The following is a 20695-nucleotide window of genomic DNA, read 5'->3' as shown; positions in this document are numbered from 1 at the left end:
TGAGTGTTGTCCCGGTGGTAAAGTAAACTCGCCTAATGTCAGATCAAATGAATGCATGCAAGAAATGTTTACTTCTGACACTGACAGATCGAGATATTTCAAAACATTTAGTAGAAACTATAATAATGCCTTGACTATGATAAGTTCAAGTAGTAAGATTATACTAAATCTTGGCGGACCTTTTAGTTTTTATTGTAAATTTTTGTATTAGGTACTTGCTCTACTTCAATTGAGAAAAAAACGCAAATGGATTGTTTACTTCTAGGTTTATGTTGCCAGTTCCTCGGAAAAACTTATACAAGGTTTTTTGACTGAAGTTACCAACACAATCCAGACATTTCAAGTCAAAAATAAGAAGTTTCAACAACTCATTTGCTATTGAAAGTTTTAGTGGCAATATTAGACCAAACATAAGTGAAGGAATTAGTGTTTATGTATTCAACGATCGAGTTGTTACGGTCAATTTTATTTTTAAGATTTAGAAGAGGCAAATAATACGCTGTTCAAAAAGAGAATATGAAAATTGCTATCCAAATCGTATAACTACAAGAGTTATCCAACCTATGTCGACAAATGAATCCATGCTTTCAAAACTTTGGGACAGGTATTTAGAGAAACTCCACTGAACAACGTGACACTGACAGACAACACGTTAACATACGTTAACCAACTTTCAATGGCGTTGCTGCTTTAGCCTATTCAAAGCAGATTATGGCAGTCCAGTTGGTAACCCAGAGTTTTGGGGGTAAAAAATGGAGCACATGAAATGGTTGATATCACCTCATTTTTCAGGATTCTCCACGGAGAAAATTCGTTTGATTAGAAGGATGTCTCAAATAAAAGAAATAAAATGACCCAACCTAAATTACTAAACACAGGTATATCAGTAAGGCAACAGTATTCTTTAATTCTCAATGCTGGAAAAACTTTGTTGCAACATGTTAACTCGAATTGAGGCAGATCGTTTAGCATTCATTAGAAGTTATCAATTAAAACTGAGAGCAGAAATAATGTAGGTGAACCTTGACGACATGCAAACAGAGATATTTAAAATTAGTTTTTAAAAGTGTTTAAACAACTCACTTAAGATGTAGCTAAAATTACTCTAATTTAAGCATAAAGTTTTTTCCTCGGCGTTATGTTTCATACTGTACTATGCGGCTCATTGAGCTGCACGGGTTCTCTAGTTAACATATAATGTATTAACTACGTCAAAAACATAATGAAATACTGTATTTACATATAAAAAACTCTCTTATAAATTAAAATAGTCTAATATGCTACTGTATTTACACTACCAGTTCTCGGGCAAAGAAACTCATGAACGCTGCAGAAGGCATTATCCAGCAAAGAATTCTTTAGTTTTTTCTGATATCTATTTAAATCCTGTTCGGTCTTTAGGGAAGGAGGAAAGTTATTAAACATCTTGACGGCATTGTATTGAAAATTCTTTTGGAAGAATGACGTTGAGTGATTAGGAATTGCAAGGTCGGAAGAATTGCGAAATTGATTTTTGTTGTTGAGCTGTGAACAAAAAGAAGATGATGTTTTTCTGGTGAAGGATGATGTTTCAAAAATGTATATGGATGGAATATACATAGAGTAGTTCAAAGAACATGTGTAACTAATGGACTCTCTAGACTAGCGGCTCGCGGCAGTGAAGCAGAAGATACGTTTTCAATCCCACTATCAACGAAGCCAATTAAAATACGATCTAAATAAATGAGCCGTGCCAGGGATGTTAAATGTCTTGTGTAATTGGTAGTTGTACAACAAACTAATCAAGGCCACATGCGGAGTGGTACAGTCTGGTCCGGCACTGGTACAGTCGCTTACGACCAAAAGTATGGATATCGTTGTAAACATGAGGTACAGTAGAACAAAAAATATTGTGAACAAATTACTTGCGTGGATGCATGGATGAGATATGTACTTGCATGGTTGAAGTATGATAAAGAACCTCAACAGGAGTGTATCATAGACTATACATACGATACAGCCATTAACATTTTACAAATACACATTCCGTATGGGATTAGATCGTCTCCGGACTACTGCTACTGCTGGTAACAGTTGGCAGTGGTAGGGTTGAGGAGCATAATCATAGGTATTTACAAGACACCCATGCCCCAATAATTATGCTAGCATTTAACATGATTCGGCGGCATACGATGTACGAGTTGCACTTGTTGCATTTTGCTCTGTAGGCTAGGAGTAAAATGTGGCACGATAGTTATCACTTAGAAGTGGCTTTATCTAGAAAACTGTTGATAAAAGCGTGAAAAAATAAATATTACTCAATATTTTTGTTCATCTTCAAATTAAATTAAAGTAAAAATTCAAAATTCAAAAGGTTTGGAGCAGCCAACACTCAGCTTTACAAGGTAATTTAACCCTCACTCCGAAATCTGGGGTCACGGTCACAAAGAAGTCCCAAATCCCTATCTTGCTGGTCAGACTAGCGAGCTGGCTGCAAACATACAGAGTTATGAACTATCACATGAGTTCTGAATGGGGCATCTAAGCGATTCACGTAAGGAAAAGTTACTTCCGCGAAAGAATGTCAAAGAAGCGTATAACGGTGAATAGAGGTGTATAACAAAGCCGGGGAAGTGTAGACCCTCGGGGTGAAGCTGGTCGTAGAAAGGTCAGTGTGTAGATGTGTGTGACACACACACACATAGGTACAGTCCAGTGGCTGCCGCCTCTCACGGTATCGCATGTGGTAAAACGTGTAGGATGACCATTCGCTCTTACAGATACTACTCAATAGTCCTGCACCTTAGCACCTTTGACGTATTTTTTGTGCTTTCAACCTTATTTTTAAGTAAAATAGGAACTTGAAATAAGATCACAATACCTTTATTCATAATTACGTATATTTATAAATACACTAGCTGAGTGCCCGTTCTACGCACGGGGATCTTATTGTAGTCAGTTATTGAAACCTTTTTATTAAGAACAGAATTTGGTTTGCATATTTTCAGATATACTGGCAAAACTATTATATATAAACCTTCGCAAATACAGTATCTGACAGTTTCAAGCCAAAACAAATGCTTCGAAATTAAATGTAACCTGGGTCGTGTTGGTCCATATGTTAAATCCAATGATTAAACTAAAAAATGCTTTATAGATCTATGAGGCACAGCCCTAATGTAGGCCTATAATTGAAAGTTACCTTCCACAATGGTTAAAAGTATTTAAGGTACTACCTCAACCTCCCAATTTAACACTTTATTCGTGTTGACATTTTCATTATAAAGGTACTTTTGTCCTTTCCGTGAAACACTGAGAAATAAGGGCATTAATGCTTTACTAACAGACATACACACAAAAATACAGAACTTAATTAGGGGATTTGCTACGCTTTAAGCATAACAAAGTACTTGTAAAATTAGTATCTGAAATATTTTGTTTATGTCATCAAATTTCATCATAACAATGTATATTTGCTTGGACCGATGATGACCCGAAATGACGGCTTACTATATGAAATGAAGAACTATAGACGATTGGTAATTTATAGTAAATATTACCAAAATAGGCCACGAACTATTGATACATAAACAACGTAAAGCGTTTAAACAATTCATTATGGTTTGCTGAATAAATGTTTTACTAAAATGAGTTATCGTTATCTTAGCATAAACTAACATTTTGGAATCAAGAAAGAAAAAGCCAAAATTGTACAGCTAAGACATCAATCAAATTGAATAGCCTACGCCTGTAATAATAAATAAGGTGCAACACCAACGATAACTAATATGTAAAGTACAGTGATGTGTTGGTACTTAAAAATGATTCTTGCTACTACCAACAGTACCAACGGTTCTAAGGAATAGAACCGGTACCAAAAACCAACGTTCACAGTTGAGAACTATAGTACAGCCGACCAATTGAGTTAATCAAATGAGTTAATCAAGTCCCGAGGTTATTGATCTCTTGGTTTTGGATTTTCTCGTAAAACGTTTTAGAACGGCAATCAAAGTTATTTCCCATTAATTGCTTTATTTGTAAACAACTTTTAATGTAAACTTATCGGTGTCAGTTTGAAAAAAAAAACAACCTCATACAAACAACTTTTTGTTATTTAATAGATTACGTACCTATTCTCTAAACAATGATTAGTAAAGGCTATCTAATAACATTAGAAGGAAATGTGACAAAAATCACACAACGTTGGGTTTTTGGACGTTTGTAATTTTATTTCTTAAGTAGGTAGGCCGTGTATTCTAGGGAAAAGTACCGGTATCAAGGATCGTCGTCGAACAGTTTGTTATGAATAATTGGGTAGGCGTACGTACCCAAGAGATGGGCTATGGGCCTATTGGCTGTATGGTCCAGCGATTGCATCACACGGTGAGTAGGTACTATTGACTGTATATATATAGTCAATGGCAGGAACAGAAAATAACACATTAGAAAAGCGAGTTTAGCATCATCCGTAAACCTCTGTTACAACCACCCACTGCAGTTGTGATTTTTTACTTTACACTTTACACAACCGCCATTAAAGCGCCGTGTCAATGAGTGGAAACCATATTTCTAAGCCATTTGGCGACGATCATTATTAAATTTAAAGTTTCCCAGCCGTATACAACACTGATTCAAGGTCTTCTTTCTGGTTATCAAAACTCAAGAACAATTTATACACAAAGAATCTCTGGTTCCTGAACTGGATGATGCCTAGTTATTTAATTTCATCTACGATCTACACGGTTTATTACACGGGATTATTACACTATATATTATTGCACTTTCGATTAATTAAATCCGTTATGTAAGAAAAACGTTTGTAATCACTTGGGATTTACATTCAAAACGTGATTGAAAAAGGTTGCGGTATTTGTAAACAACATTTGTAAACATATCAGTGACAGCTAGGAAAAATAATCTTGATCCGAACAGCTGTTCGTTATTTCATAGATGATTATGCAATAAAAATTGGACGAAAACTTGACATAAATCGCACAAAACTACATTTTTGAACGTTCGTAATATTATTTACAAAGTAGTGAGGCCATATTTTAATGGCTAAAGACAATCTCGCCAATCCAGTGAATACATTAAAATGACTTGGATCTTCATAGGTACTCTCGTTTTCCAGGAGAAGATAGCGTAAAATGCCATCTTGAGTGTTACAGACAAAGGGAAAGACAGACAGACAGACAGAAATTGAGATAAGACTCGTTTCTGCTTATTTAATGTATAAGACGTAAAAATAACCTAAAAATATATAATTCTGAGCAATGTACAGACAAAACTCTAATTTTATTTATATAGATATGCTGTAACTGTGTATACATCATTGAAGTCTGTCGGTAAAATCTGAGTTTCTCTTCATTTCATTGAAATTGCTAAGCAAACTAGCAAACTAATAAATTCTTTATCAGAACTGTACTGTATTATGCTGTGGAAATAGTTTTAAAGAGTACTGAAATTCAGAACCACGAATGCACCATGCAGGCTGTTAAAAAATATATAATGCACGTTTAATTTAAAATGTAAAAATCTAATTTTTATGTAGGCCTGCATGGGCCTTTGAAGTTTACATAGTGGTAAAATTATCTCCAATTTAGGCTACTGTACTTCCAGAACAGACTCTCACTTCTCGCACAATCATACAACATCAGGCTAAGCTATTTACTAAGGCTATTTATTTATTTAATAATTAAGACAAATTTAAGTGACACAATAACGTGAATTGCGTCTTTCACTTGAATGTAACTACAGTACAGTAGTTGACGATACATCGCACAGATTTCTCCCTCAGTACCAAGCATGCGCATTCCTCTCGCGAGTTGATTGAATGTTTACAATCAGTTAATTGCTCGGCCTCAGGTACCTAATTGGACTAATCCATTTCCCACGCGAGCATTATTATCAAATGGGCGCCCATAAAGCCGCAGCCGGTTCTTCACCAGGGGTATTTTAATGGCGATTTAAGTGTAAGTGATTCGCAGAGCACTTACGACTAAATAATTTGACTATCACCATCCTATCATGGGATAAATTCAGCGAAACTATTGGAATGAGAGGGGGATTTAGTCCCATTTGCGTATAGGCCTACTATTTACTTAACGCAATCTACAAACATCTCCTTCTCTTTAGCACATTTTTCTTAACTATGTTCTACTGTCGGGGAAAAAAGTTTAGACACTCGAGTTTGGAGCTCTACAGAAAAGTAACCAACTAACTAAGAAAAACACGTAGTATATATAAATTTTCGTTGTTTTATTCTACGTATTCCTGTGAAAACAAAAAAATTTTAGCTCGTTTAGGAAATGTTTTATGACAGTCGGAAGGTAAAAACTGCCTGTTTTTAGAGTACCAAAAACCATCTTATGACTTTGAAAATTCGCACAATGTAAACTAAACGGCAGAACTTGATCAAACTTGAATACAATGAATATATAATGAATTAATTTGTGTAGTTTCAGAATTTTTACTCTACCCAAAAAGTTTTTGTTGTATCTTTTGTAAATCAACTTTTTCTCAAAAAGTAGGCTCCCTTTATACCCTGCGGCGCGCCGCACGCCGCTGCGTTCGACGGTGGGTGCCGCATGATTGTGCGGTGGCCATGGCATCAGTGGGGATATCAGGGCTACCAACCTACGAATTTATATTTATCACACCACTAGTGTTAATTGATATTGTTTAATTAATTTATATGGACAACAATAGTACTTACAGTTTCACTTTTGGGGGTATAGCTTTCATATTCTGAGTATCATAAAACACAAACTTCCTACCATCAGGGCCTGATTACCCATTAGGCTAATTAGGCTGGAGCCTAGGGCGCCAGTCAGCCAAGTGTTTTAGGGGGGCGCCAGACAGCTAAGACCCTAAGTTGGGACCGGGGGCGTAAAAAATGTTTTATTCCAAAAAGGGATTCGCGCAAAAAGGGAATGAGGCGGGAAAGGGTGCGTTCGGCAGATTTTCATAATCATTATATCCATATATAAAGCCCAAAGTACCCATGAACTTTTGAGAAAACTACAAGTCACACCCCCATAAACCATAATGTTCGTCATGACGAGAAACCTTGCGCAAAACTATCCATTCTTTCATACATTGCCCTTTAAGGTCGTAACTTCTTTCTAAAGGGAACTTTCCATCTCTTTCCATATGCTTAATGTTAAACATACCTCAGCTGTACTTATTTGTTTATTTCAGCTTAACTTAACCAATTTATTTATGAAGCCCGTGGGTTACAGCTAGTTTATAGTAATAATTGATTTGTAAAACGCCACACTACATTATTTTGACAAACTTCCCACGCAAGTATTTAGTCCAGAAAACAGCTGTTTGCCACCAGCTTATTCAAATGGGGTTTCATTGCGTACTACTGTACTGTAATGAGTTTTACCGGACACCAATCAGCTGATTATACTGTATTTAGGTGGCAATGAGTGGTTATAAGCAAAAACATAACCTCTCATGACTAGTGATTTTTAGTCCTTTAGTTGGTGGAAATATGTAAGGATTTGTACAGATTCAGTAGTATGGCGTAAACTATCGTACGTAACTCGTCCAAAATGTGTTTACCGGACTCGTATGGTAATCCCGAACTCGTCTTCGTCTCGCACGGGAACGACCATACTCGTCCGGTAAACACTTATTTTCAGGACTAGTAACGTAATATACTATTACGATACTTTTTGTTGCAGATAAATACTGTACAGATAAATGCTGTAAACTAAGTAATTCCATCTAAAGGTCCTAATAAAATTGTTTTAGGCCTAGGTGATTAACAGAGTTAATTCAGAAAGTACGTATATTATTGTTTGGTTTTTTGATATTTTAGGTTAGGTCTACTTTTGATTTATAACAATCGTATGATTAATAAAATGTAAATAAATACATTATTTTAAATAACAAAGTTTTACATTCCTCGAACAACCGATTTGTTAATATTTTAAAAGTTCCTAATCAAACCATGCATTAATTATTTATGATCAGTTTTCTTTTATTTTTAAATAAACTGAATATTAGTATAATTCCTTTGGCCATTTTAAATTTTGAATTCAGTATTAGTATTAATTCTTTGTAATTTTGAAAGTAGTAGCAGAGAGGAGGGGTAGTGATAGGGAGGAGGGGGGCGCGAAAAAAACATCAGCCTACTGGCGACTAGACCCTTTCAGGCCCTGCCTACCATTACCCCTTTGACATCCCTGAGCTTGTAGTCCTCTGATCCCACAAACTAGGTCTAGATTTTATTTCGTCGATGAACTGTTAAATTTTGACTTCAGTCGTAATAGGTTCTGTTATTTTACATACACATATCTTACAAACTGATGTAAAAAAAAAAATAAAAAAATACCACCTACCGCACTGGTAACAGAAAGTGGAATGAGGGAGGCAAGGCAGTACCGTGTTGAGTTGAGTTTGTTTTGATCAGTTGGAGTTGACAGCACTTGACAACGCCGGCCGCAGAGTATAAAAGCTCCCATGCAATGGGCCTAGAAGCCGCACGTTTCTGCTGCTCCTAGGCCTACAGTAGGTGTGCCGTCGTGCATCTCGCCAGTCGCAGCGGCTTGCGGCGACCGCCGCAGAAAGCACCCATTCAACTCAATACACAGAGCTACGAGTGCATATAATACGAACAATAGCAATAAATAAACAATCTATATAAATAATACCCCCGCCGCAGCAAACCTGCAGACTAAGCGAATTTCCATTTGACTGATTGGATTTACACTGAAATGTCTACTTACAAATATAACATTTATTCTTGATTTAAATAGAATTAGTTTAACAAGTACTTAGGTTTGCTGCATCAGGGAGGGTAAAATTTTTTTTTTTGTAAAATGTGAATAGTTAGTAAGAAATAAAAACATTTTCCAAATTTGATCAAGATATGTTCACAAACAAGCAAACTAGAACAGTTTACTTATTCTCCATAAGAATAACATGGGAATTTTAAATTTACAATTTTTTGGAATTTTCTCCGTAACCATTAGGCGCATAATAACGCTTCAATATACTAAATTATTTGTTTTTTAAGCTCTACAAAATGGTTTGGAAAGAAATTAATTGCTAAATTTTATATTTTTGGGTCAAATAAACGTACGTTTTTCATCAAAATCGGATCATTTTTGCTTGAGTTATCGTGCTGACGGACATATATATATATATATATATATATATATATATAAATTAATTGTATATATGAATTTGAACGGATGGTGTTTTTGGCCTCTAGGGACCTCAAAACGAAAAAGAAAACCGGTCCCGCGTCCAGGTCTTACCATGAGTACTACGGTAATAGCTTATTCCCTATGGGAAATTCGCTAAAATTAGAGTTTTGTCTGTACATTGCTCATCATCTAAATTTTTAGGTTATTTTTACGTTTTATACATTAAAGAAGCCGAAACAAGTCTCATCTAAATTTCTGTCTGTCTGTCTGTCTTTCTGTAACACTCAAGATGGCATTTTAGGGCCGGCGCGCACTATCCCGACCACGACCACGACCACGACTCCGACTGGTCGGATACGACCAGTTTTATAATAGGAATAAATGGAACAGCGCGCACTGGTCGACTGGTCGGACCCTGGTCGGGCCCTGGTCGCACGACCAAAATTTTCCAGTTTGGTCGGGCCCGACCCGCTGGTCGTTGCAGCCGAAAATAGCACACAATGTAATGGGACGACGCGCACTACCCCCGACTTGCCTCCGACCCGACCAGTACACCACTCAACCCCCAGTATTCCTAGATCAATCAAACGGTGAGCACTAGTTTTTTGCGCCGGTCTGTGAAGTGACTCATTTGGTAAAATGTCGCAGGATTTTGACACTTTTGAAACCTGACTTCATATTGACGTAGCTCTTCATAAAATGTTGCAAAATGCCCTTTATTCAGACCTGACAGTTAACATTGGATGTACCCAGAATAGTTTCTTCTTCCGCTTAACGTACTTACAATACAAATGCACCATAACAACTAGTTCTTCAACAATCATCTTGACACTGAAGTTTGCAAAACATTCGTTGCCTTGGTCGGGTCGTCGTCGGGTCGTGCTCTGGTCGCATGGTGAATGACAACCACTGGTCGGGCGTTTGGTCGTGGTCGTGGTCGTGGTCGGGATAGTGCGCGCCCGGCCTTACGCAATCTTCTCCAGATAAACGAGAGTACCTATCAAGATCCAAGTCATTTTAATGTATTCACTGGATTGGCGAGAGTGTCTTTAGCCATTAAAATATGGCCTCACCTCTTTGTAAATAAAATTACGGAATTCAAAAATGCAGTTTTGTGCGATTTTTGTCAAGTTTTCGTCCAATTTTTATCATATAATCATCTATGAAATAACGAACAGCTGTTCGGATCAAGATTATTTTTTCTAGCTGTCACTGATATGTTTACAAATGTTGTTTACAAATACCGCAACCATTTCCGATCACGTTTTGAAGGCAAATTCCGTCCAAGTGAGATTCAAAACGTTTTTCTTATATAAAGGATTTTATTAATCGCAAGTGGAATAATATAGTGTAACCGTAAATTAAATTAAATAACTAGGCATCATCCAGGTCAGGAACCAGAGATTCTTTGTGTATAAATTCTTCTTGAGTTTTGATAACCAGAAAGAAGACCTTGAATCAGTGTTGTATAGGGCTGGGAAACTTAAATTTATTAATGATCGTCGCCAATAGCTTACAAACAAGGTTTCCATTCATTGACGGTGCTCCAATGGTGGTTGTGTAAAGTGTAAAGTAAAAATTCACAACTGCAGTAAGTGATTGTAACAGAGGTTTACGGATTATGCTTAGTTGGATTTTCCAATGTGTCACTTTCTGTTTCTACTCACCGTGTGATGCAATAGCTGGACCATACAGCCAATAGGCCCATAACCCATCTCTTAGGTACGTACGCCTACCTATTTATACATAACAACCTTTTCGACGACGATCCTTGATACCGGTACTTTTCCATAGAATGGCCTACCTTCTTAAGAAATAAAATTACAATGTCCAAAAATCCAACATTGTGAGATTTTTGTCACATTTCCTTCTAATGTTAATAGATATACTAATCATTGTTTAGAGAATACGTAATCTATTGAATAACAAAAAGTTGTTTGGATAAGGCTGTTTTTTTTTTTCAAACTGATAAGTTTACATTAAAAGTTATAACGTTTTACGAGAAAATCCAAAACCAAGAGATCAATAACTTTGGGACTAGATTAATGCATTTAATTAGTCGGATGTACTATAGTTCTTAACTACTGTAAACGTTGGTTTTTGGTACTCGTTCTTTCCTTTAGAACCGTTGGTAGCTGCAAGAATCATGTTTACGTACCAACACATCACTGTAGGCCTAATTTACAAATTAGTTATCTATCGTTGGTGTTGCACCTTATTTATTACAGGCGTATTCAATTTAATTGATGCCTTAACTGTTTAAGTTTTGCTTTTTCTGTCTGGATTCCATAATGTTAGTTTATGCTAAGAAAACGATAGTCTAACGCATTTTAGTAAAACATTTATTCAGCAAACTATCATGAATTGTTGAAACGCTTTGAACGTTGTTTATGTATCAATAGTTCGTGGCCTATTTTGGTAATTTTTATTATAAATTACCAATCTAACTCGTCTATAGTACTTCATTTCATAAAGCAGGCCGATTTATATAGCATTTCGACAGAATTTCGGGTCATCTTCGGTCCAAGCAAAATATAAATTGTTATGATAAAATTTTATGACACTAACAAAGATTTCAAATAGGCTACTATTTTTAAATATGTACTTTGTTGCAAATTCCCTAATTAAGATCTGTATTTTTGTGTGTATGTCTGTTGGTAACGCAACTTTGACCTTATTTCTCTGTGTTTCACGGAAAGGACAAGAGCACCTTAATAATGAAAATGTCAACCCGAATAAAGTGTTAAATTGTGAGGTTGAGGCAGTACCTTATATAATTTTAACTATTGTGGAAAGTAACTTTCAATTATTATAGGCCTACCTTAGGGCTATGCCTTATAGATCTATAAAGCATTTTTTAGTTTAATCGTTGGATTTAACATATGGACCAACAAGATCCGGGTGACATTTAATTGCGAAGCATTAGTTTTGGCTTGAAACTGTCAGATACTGTATTTGCGAAGGTTTTTATACAATAGTTTTGTCAGCATATATGAAAGTATGCAAACCAAGTGCTGTGCTTAATATAAGAAGGTTTTAACTGACTACGATAAGATCCCCGTGCGTAGAACGGGCACACAGCTAGTATAAACTATTTTAATGGCTTTGATTTTAAAGAATTCGATAATATCCCTACACCTTCACTCAGCACATACATAATCATGTTATACTGTAGTTGTATTTGGTCTGTTTTGTCGGACGACCTTGCAACGCCCTTGACGCCTTTCTTGGCGCCATATTACCATACAAACGTTGAGTCTTCTCCGCGACTCTGAGGCTATTATCATATCCATTCAAGCTGCACCATATGTGTGTGAGAGTGGGAGGCTGCATGCAACGAGATTGCGTGGGGCGTCCTTTACACTAGTCAGTACAGTTTGTAGCTTTTTACAATATTTTGGAGGTAAAGAAATCCACACAGTCGTTTCACGTACCAGTGTCCTTATAACGATGGCATCGAAAACCCAGGGTTAAATCTGACAACCTAAAACAGAGTTCGACATTGTACGTCTGATCGCGCGTAGATAAAACCAACGTGGTGTTATGTAAACAGCCCCTCGTTATTCCTGTAACATCCGACTCAAAATTACAGTTTACATCTTTACAAAATACATCTGACTATACTCTTACAAATTCATGTACTGTGAAGGGCTAATATGTATGATAAGTGCTACTGTTAGGGCGCGAGTACGTCATGTACAACACACACAAATGTAGACTACTATGGGAGGGGGGGGGGGGGTTGAGAACTAAAGTAGCATCATTACAATCTTATTTTGAGAGCAACTGAGTCAATTGGAGTAACAGGAAGAAGACTGGTGATAATGATAATGAGCTCCTGGAATGTGGGAACTAAAGCCGCTCATCACGTGAGCCGAGGTGTAAATATACCCTCTCCGGGGCGAATTAGTTGAAATTAGAGGCATTTTGTTTCAGACCCGACACACCGCTATGTTCCACGCTGTGCGTTCAACGCCATATTCAGTCTTTACCCTCCTACCACGTTAATAGGTATAATAAACATATTTTTCATTAGTTGTTGGTTTGTAGCAAGTTAGCAAGTTTGTAAATAGACAAATGACATTTAAAATTGTCATTGATGTCTCTTGTGCTAGGCTTAGCCCTCTTGCCCACTAAAACCAGACTAGTTCTCTCTTCACTCTTAAATCTAAACATTACATGTAAGTTTGGTTTCCGATTGGTAAATATTCTGCCTGTTTTATGTTCAAGAAAAAATATTTTAGCGTTCTTTACATATGCACAAAACTAAACGTAATAAAATAAGCAACATCAAGATTTAATAGCATTTATCTTATTGAATTTAACTATTGATCTTCAAAACTACCTTGAAGATTTCATTACATAAATCCACGCCACATCACAGGCACACTCACAAAACAGGATAACACAATATTAGAATATTACTTATGACCGTGACAGTTTGTCTCGTATGTGAATGTAATTTTCCTTCTCTCTCCCGTACCCGTTGCCAGAGGTCACAGTCGTAGATCTCAGTTAACGACCGTCGTTCGTTTAGTCGTAACACTGCACAGTAGTACATACGGGGTAGCGTATTTTTATCCCCCTGGAATTTTACCCCCTGGGCAAACGTGACGTCACAAACCAGGGAGTAATTTTTTTTTAAGAGGTTGGCGGCCTCTTTTAACCTTGCATTTGCCCGTCCACATGGACTAAGCGCCCGTGCGTGGAACGTTTACAGCAAAGCAAGGAGTGAGCCGGTACAGTACAAAGGTGAACTGTACTGATAAATATTAGTGGCAGTGACCAGGATCCGAACCCACGACATCGCTGCCTTGGGCCCGAAGTCCGCGACGCTACCGACTGAGCCACCGACTCACATAAATTTAATTCCGGCCGCGAACTTTTGAGTTTCGCGACATCAGCTCGATTGATTAAACTCGGAATTACACATGTATTTTCACGGTTGTGAATTTAATCAGAACACATCTAATTATAAAAACCTAGAGTGTACGGCCCGGATTTTTACCCCCGGAATTTTACCCCCTGGCCAGATATATAAATAGTGAGATATATAAATAGCTATAGTGAGAATGATTAATTATCTTCATTCTGTTTTAATTTAATAGTAAACATTTTATCATTGAGTAGCCTATCCTAACTTATTTGTAACATTAACTAGGATTGCTTTCAGAGCGGTGAAAGCCAGTTGAGCGGAGAAAACTTGTTTTAATATTTGTGTAACTAACTAAATAAAAAAAAAAACAATATATGTACTAATGCTTGTTTTATTGATTAAAATTATAATAATTTACCTCTTGACTACATCTTGTTGTGATTCAGATAGGCTACCTCTTGCAAAAGTAGATTAAATTATAACGAACAAGATTTTCTTGTTTATTAAAATCATAGGTATGGTTTAAAAACGTTTAAAAGAAAAGTATAGAAAGTTCAGAAATACCTTATGATTCTCTTGTTTACATTTTTCTTGTAAACAAAAAAACTGTCATAACTACTTTAGTCCCATAAGCCTAATGTTAAAAATTTGAAATTTTAAGTTCGTTTTAAATTGCATTAGCATTATCTAATTGAAATTTGTTTGTTTACAAAGCATCTCATTATTAGTCTAAGTAGTCTTGTTAAGTTTGGCTGAAATGTGTTCAGCCGTTATTGAGTGATGGTTTTATATTGTTTGCATTGAAGTTGATCCCAAAGAGCTTAACCAACTATTCCATTCCAAAAGATAAAAATTATATAGTGCAACACAAATAAACAACCCGATCACCTACCTATAACCTACACTTTACCTTCCTAATCTAACCTTACTTCAAAACACTTAATGTAGTCACGAATACTCATAAACCCCGACCTACCTCCCCACCTGCCTAAATTAGATCAGTGTTCAATCTGCGTTTTATCAATAAGTGTAATAACTTACTGTACCGTCGATGTAATTCAACTTAATATAACCTATGAGGTATTATCGGATTAGATACCGATTTCGATGCGGTTCGATATATCGCTTATTAAATCCTGATTTCTAACATTTGCTGTTTCTAATCAGCTGGCAACACAAATAGGTTCCCAAGAAAGTAGCACCGGTCAGTATCCCTCCGCTCCTTGTTTATGCTCCGCGCATTGAGAAAGTAGTTCCGTATATTTTCTCGATTTTCAGAGAATTCCGCGCCTTAAAAAAATGTTTTAACGGCATTTTCTCGTTTATTAAAATCATAGGAATGGTTTAAAAACGTTTAAAAGAAAAGTATAGAAAGTTTAGAAATACCTTATGATTCTCTTGTTTACATTTTTCTTGTAAACAAAAAAACTGTCATAGCTACTTTAGTCCCATAAGCCTAATGTTAAAAATTTGAAATTTTAAGTTCGTTTTAAATTGCATTAGCATTATCTAATTGAAATTTGTTTGTTTACAAACCATCTCATTATTAGTCTAAGTCGTCTTGTTAAGTTTGGCTGAAATGTGTTCAGCCGTTATTGAGTGATGGTGTTATATTGTTTGCATTGAAGTTGATCCCAAAGAGCTTCGCTCGCTTCGCTCGCTCCGCTCAACTAATCGAACAGGTTTTTTATTTTAATTTTGAGATTCGAGTATCAGGATTCGATCTTTGAAGCCAACTGTTGATTAATATGACGTATAAACAAACATCAGAATATATATATATATATATAATACTAGCTGACCCGGCGAACTTCGTATCGCCTAAGTTATAGGTTTCCCCTAAGACAGACCGACCGATGGAAAGAAAGTACCGTTACGTTTAATTTTCAAGATGATCTCGTTCGCATCGCTCAATCACGTCCTGGTTGAAGTTCGTTCGCTACGCTCACTCACCTTTGGGTTGGAGCTCGTTCGCTACGCTCACTCACCTTTAGGTTGGAGCTCGTTCGCTGCGCTCACTTGCCTTCAGGTTAGCTCGTTCGCTACGCTAACTCGCCTCCAGGTTGAAGTTCGTTCGCTACGCTCACTCACCTTTGGGTTGGAGTTCGTTCGCTACGCTCACTCACCTTTAGGTTGGAGCTCGTTCGCTGCGCTCACTTGCCTTCAGGTTAGCTCGTTCGCTACGCTAACTCGCCTCCAGGTTGAAGTTCGTTCGCTACGCTCACTCACCTTTTGGTTGCAAATTAGCTGTTGTCATAAATGTAAAAGAAATAATAGTGCTGCACCCTGTTGGTAATCCTTGTAACTTTAATGCTATTGAACATCATAGAACAGAACCAACTTGTTTAATTTAAACAGCTGTTAAGATTCATTAATTCCATTTCTCATAAGGTTAACATGGGAAACTCCAGAGCCACTGGGGCGGAGCCCTTTTAAGAATTTCGAAACGGGAAATAGTTTACGTCCGATTCGCATACCTACAGAATTTACACACCAAATTTCATAACGATCGGTGAAGTCGTTCCGGAGGAGTTTGCAGACAAACACTGTGACACGAGAATTTTACATATTAGAAGATATAGATATATAAAATTCCTACTCTTAAGGGCGTGAGACCCTCTCAAAGGTCGGGTTTTCCCCATAAGAAATACATAGAACAAATTTAAAAACAAAAAAACAGCTGGTTATAAAAAGAAACTCATTAGCTTTTTGGGAGTAAACATTAATGTTTGTAATATTCAGTAGGTTAAGACCAAGTTAAACAGTTAATCAGTTTTGTTGGAAGAACAGAAAATGCCTCAAGTTCAAAGAAGAATTATTGTAAACGGGAGGATGAGACAACTAATAATACAGTAAGATATCTTATGCGTATGAGGAGAGTAGAAAAAGAGAGGCCTGGTCTAACAGATACCCATCCAGATACACATTCACTTGGTGAGATCGAGATATTTCAAAACATTTATTAGAAACTATAATAATGCCCTGACTATCATAAGTTCAAGTAGTAATATCATACCAAATCTTGGCGGACCTTATGTTTTTACTGTTGACTTTTGTATTACTCGCTCTACTTCAATTTAGAAAAACGCAAATGGATTGTTTACTTCTAGGTTATGTTTCCAGTTCCTCGGACAAACTTATACAAAGTTTTTTCACTTAATTCACCAACACAATCCAGACATTTCAAGTCAAAAATAAGAAGTTTCAAAAACTCATTTGCTATTGAAAGTTTTAGTGGCAATATTAGACCAAACATAAGTGAAGGAATTAGTGTTTATGTTGTCACCGATCGAGTAGTTACGGTCACGTTTATTTTAATGATTTAGGAGAGGCAAATAATATACGCTGCTCAAAAAGAGAAAATGAAAATTGCTATCCAAATCTTATAGCTACAAGAGTTATCCAACCTATTTCGACAAATGAATCCATACTTTCAAAACTTTTGGACAGGTATTATGAGAAACTCCACTGAACAACGTGAGAACGTTCTGATGCGGGGCATATGCTGTGACTGACAGACAACACGTTAAAATACGTTAACCAACTTTCAATGGTGTTGCTGCCTCTATTCAAAGCAGATTATGACTGTCCAGCTGGTAACCCGGAGTTTGTGGGTTAAAAATGGAGCACATGAATTTGTCTATACTGTATCACCCCACTTTACAGGATTCTCTACGGAAAATTTGTTTTATTAGGGGGATGTCTCAAATCAAAGAAATAAAATAACCCAAACACAGGTTATCAGTAAGGCAACAGTTTTCTTCAATTCTCAATGCTGGAAAAACTTTGTAGCATCATGTTAACTTGAATTGAAGCAGATCGTTCAGCATTCATTAGAAGTTAGTTATCAGTTAAAACTGAGAGCATAAATAATGTAGGTGAAACTAGACGACGCAAATACAGATACCTATTTAAAATTAGTTTCAAACAAGTGTTTAAACTACTCTAAAATGTAACTATAATTACTCGAATTTAAGCATAACGTTTTCCTCGGCGTTACGTTTCATACTATGCGGCTCATTGAGCCGCACGGGTTCTCTAGTGGTAATTGATTCGAAGATTTCTTTAACGATTTATTATACAACCGTGGTAAAACAATGTTTTTCGTTTGTATTGTAACAATAACAAAATATGTCTTATTGTTTATTTACGAAGAAATGTTCACCCAATTATCATTTAAATGAGCCACTCAGTTTATTTTACATACTTATTAACCAACAGTTGGCCCCAAACGCAAATCTCGAACATCAAAATTAAACAGCGAATTCTGTTTACTTAGTTGAGATTACAAAATAAATAAATAAAGATAGGCAACTAAATAATGAAATGTTTAAAATTAATTAAAAACAGAAATAAGAAAATCAATCATTCAATTTCTAAAATCGGCCAGGGGGTAAAATTCCGGGGGTAAAAATCCGGCCCGTACATCTGCAGTTGTCTAAACGCTAGTTATATGGACAGGGGGTAAAATTCCGGCCGCGAACAAACTTTTGGCCACTCAGGTTACTACGTCATAGTGACGTAGGGCTTTGCCAAGGGGGTAAAATTCCAGGGAGATAAAATTCCGGCGACCCATAATTAGATTTGAATGTTATTGGCCTATATCAACGTTTAAGGTAATTAGCAGAGCAGTAACGTCAGATTGGTATATATATATATATATATATATATATATATATATAATTCTGTAAGACAAAATTTATACCAGAAAATTGTGGACGTCTGGTAAGTCGCAGAAAAGTGGGAGAGGTCTTAAATTGAAGGTCTTGACCCCAGGGACTCGAGAAAAATAGCAGAATTCCCATAAAGTTGCCAGAAAACGAGATATAACCTTATGTATCCAATAGTCAATGATATAACGTAAAATATCCACCATAAGAAATGCATGGGGACTGAAAAACGTCTGCATTCTATCAGCTGTTACTTATTTATTTGCAAAATGTTTCAAAATGAATTGTGTTTAATTTTTTTGTTTTCCGTTTTTATAATGAGTGAAGTAACTAGACAGGGTAGGGGAAGACCTACAAGACGTGGATGCAAGACGTGGAAGAGTGTCCAGGAATTCAACAGACTTAAGAAATGCAAAAGAGAACGTCATATAGGGCCTAACTGTGAATGAAATCCAGAAGCTGTTTTACAACCTGTCTTTAGAAGAGCGCTGGAAATGAGTTGAGTGTTGTTTCTCACAATCTAGGTCCTCTTAAAACACTTGCATGCATTGTGGTGCATTTCACTTCGCAGAGGAGGCCACAAATGGACATTTCAACACATGTTGCCACAAAATGGACATGCCACAACCACAAGTAAATGATGAACTAAAAAAATCGTGAAGTATTTATTTTATTACAACTAAACTTGTATGTTTATAAAATACACTTCTTCTACCTGGTATTCATTGCACTACGACTACTTTAAGCTGTATTCAAAGTTTGTTTTTTCTCCGTAACCAATAAGCGCACAAAAACTTCAACATACAAAATTATTTGTTTTTTAATATCTTTAAAATTGCTTATAAAGAAATTGGGAAATTTTGTGTTATGAGTGGCAAACATGAGAAAACCCATTTTTTACCCCCATAAAACCCCCCATAAACCCTGTTCCCATGGTCTGATCATGCTGGTTCACGAACTCATTCAAGTTTATCCCAACTTACACCTTCAAGCAAAATTTTATCAAAATCGGGCAAACATTACTCGAGTTATATCGGGTTCACGGACACGTATCTTCAATCAAATCAAATCATTTTATTGGGCCAAAGTAACAATGATACAGTTTGCATTAGCCAGGTTACAACAGTACAAATAATATACTATATTATACATCAATTACTAATTCTAATATTTACAAAATTAATTACAAATTAGAGCTTTCAAAACATTTAAGGAATTCTTTGACGCTTTAACAGGTTACTTACCAATTTATGTTTAAATTGTTTTTTGAATTTTGAAAGGCTTGTCTCCAACTAAAGGGATAATGTAAGTGAGTTTAAAAGCTTTATGCCAATGTACAATGTGTGTTTTTTTGAAAAAAATAAGTTTTGTGTTTAGGAATTGGCAAGTTATAAATGAATTGCGCAATGTCTATTGATTTTAGTAGAGAAGTCAAAATCAGGAAAGTTTATTTTTAAAAAGGTCAAAGTTTGTAGAATGTAGATGTAGGGAAAAGTCAAGGTTTTTGAATTGAAAAAATACTCTCTGCAGGACTGACGCTTACGCAAAGAGAAAATAGTTCTCACTGCCATCTTTTGGATTTAGAAAATAAATTTGGTTTTTGCTCTCAAATCCCCAAATCAATTGCAACATTATATGCTAGATGAGGATAAATGAGACCTATAATAAGCCGTCAGCAGCACATCTAGATTTTCATTGTTTCTGAGATTGCGTAAAACAAAAATTCCAGAACTGAGTTTACTTGAAATTTGAAATGTGTTTGGTATGGCTGCAAAAACTAAGTCTCTAGTCCAAGATCAACCCTAAAAAATTTACATTTGCAGTTGAGTGGACCTGTCTCGTCCAGGAGACTAAACCCAACATCTCGGCTCTTATAATACAGTACTGTAGTCTATGCTCTCAACAACGGTTCCGTGGTGTAGTGGTTATCACATCTGCTTTACACGCAGAAGGTCGCCAGTTCGATCCTGGCCGGAATCATAAACTTTTACATCCCTATCGGTTTG

At 36.2% G+C, this 20695-nt stretch overlaps 1 protein-coding gene and 1 non-coding gene across 4 annotated transcripts in view; one reads left to right on the top strand and one right to left on the bottom strand.

Moving 5' to 3' along the window:
• Window positions 1–20695, bottom strand: part of LOC128982790 (uncharacterized) — a 176566-nt gene that overhangs the window by 57238 nt on the left and 98633 nt on the right. The window lies entirely within an intron of this gene.
• On the top strand, window positions 20597–20669 carry Trnav-uac (transfer RNA valine (anticodon UAC)). Its single transcript has one exon. It is a non-coding gene; the product is annotated as a tRNA-Val (tRNA).

The sequence above is a fragment of the Macrosteles quadrilineatus genome, unplaced genomic scaffold (assembly GCF_028750875.1).
Source record: "Macrosteles quadrilineatus isolate MER2022 unplaced genomic scaffold, UCM_ALF_1.0 Scaffold_1__1_contigs__length_201487025, whole genome shotgun sequence".
Classification (NCBI taxonomy): Eukaryota; Metazoa; Arthropoda; class Insecta; order Hemiptera; family Cicadellidae; genus Macrosteles; species Macrosteles quadrilineatus.
The sequence above is the reverse complement of the archived record's forward strand: the minus strand, read 5'-3'. Positions and strand labels throughout refer to the sequence as shown.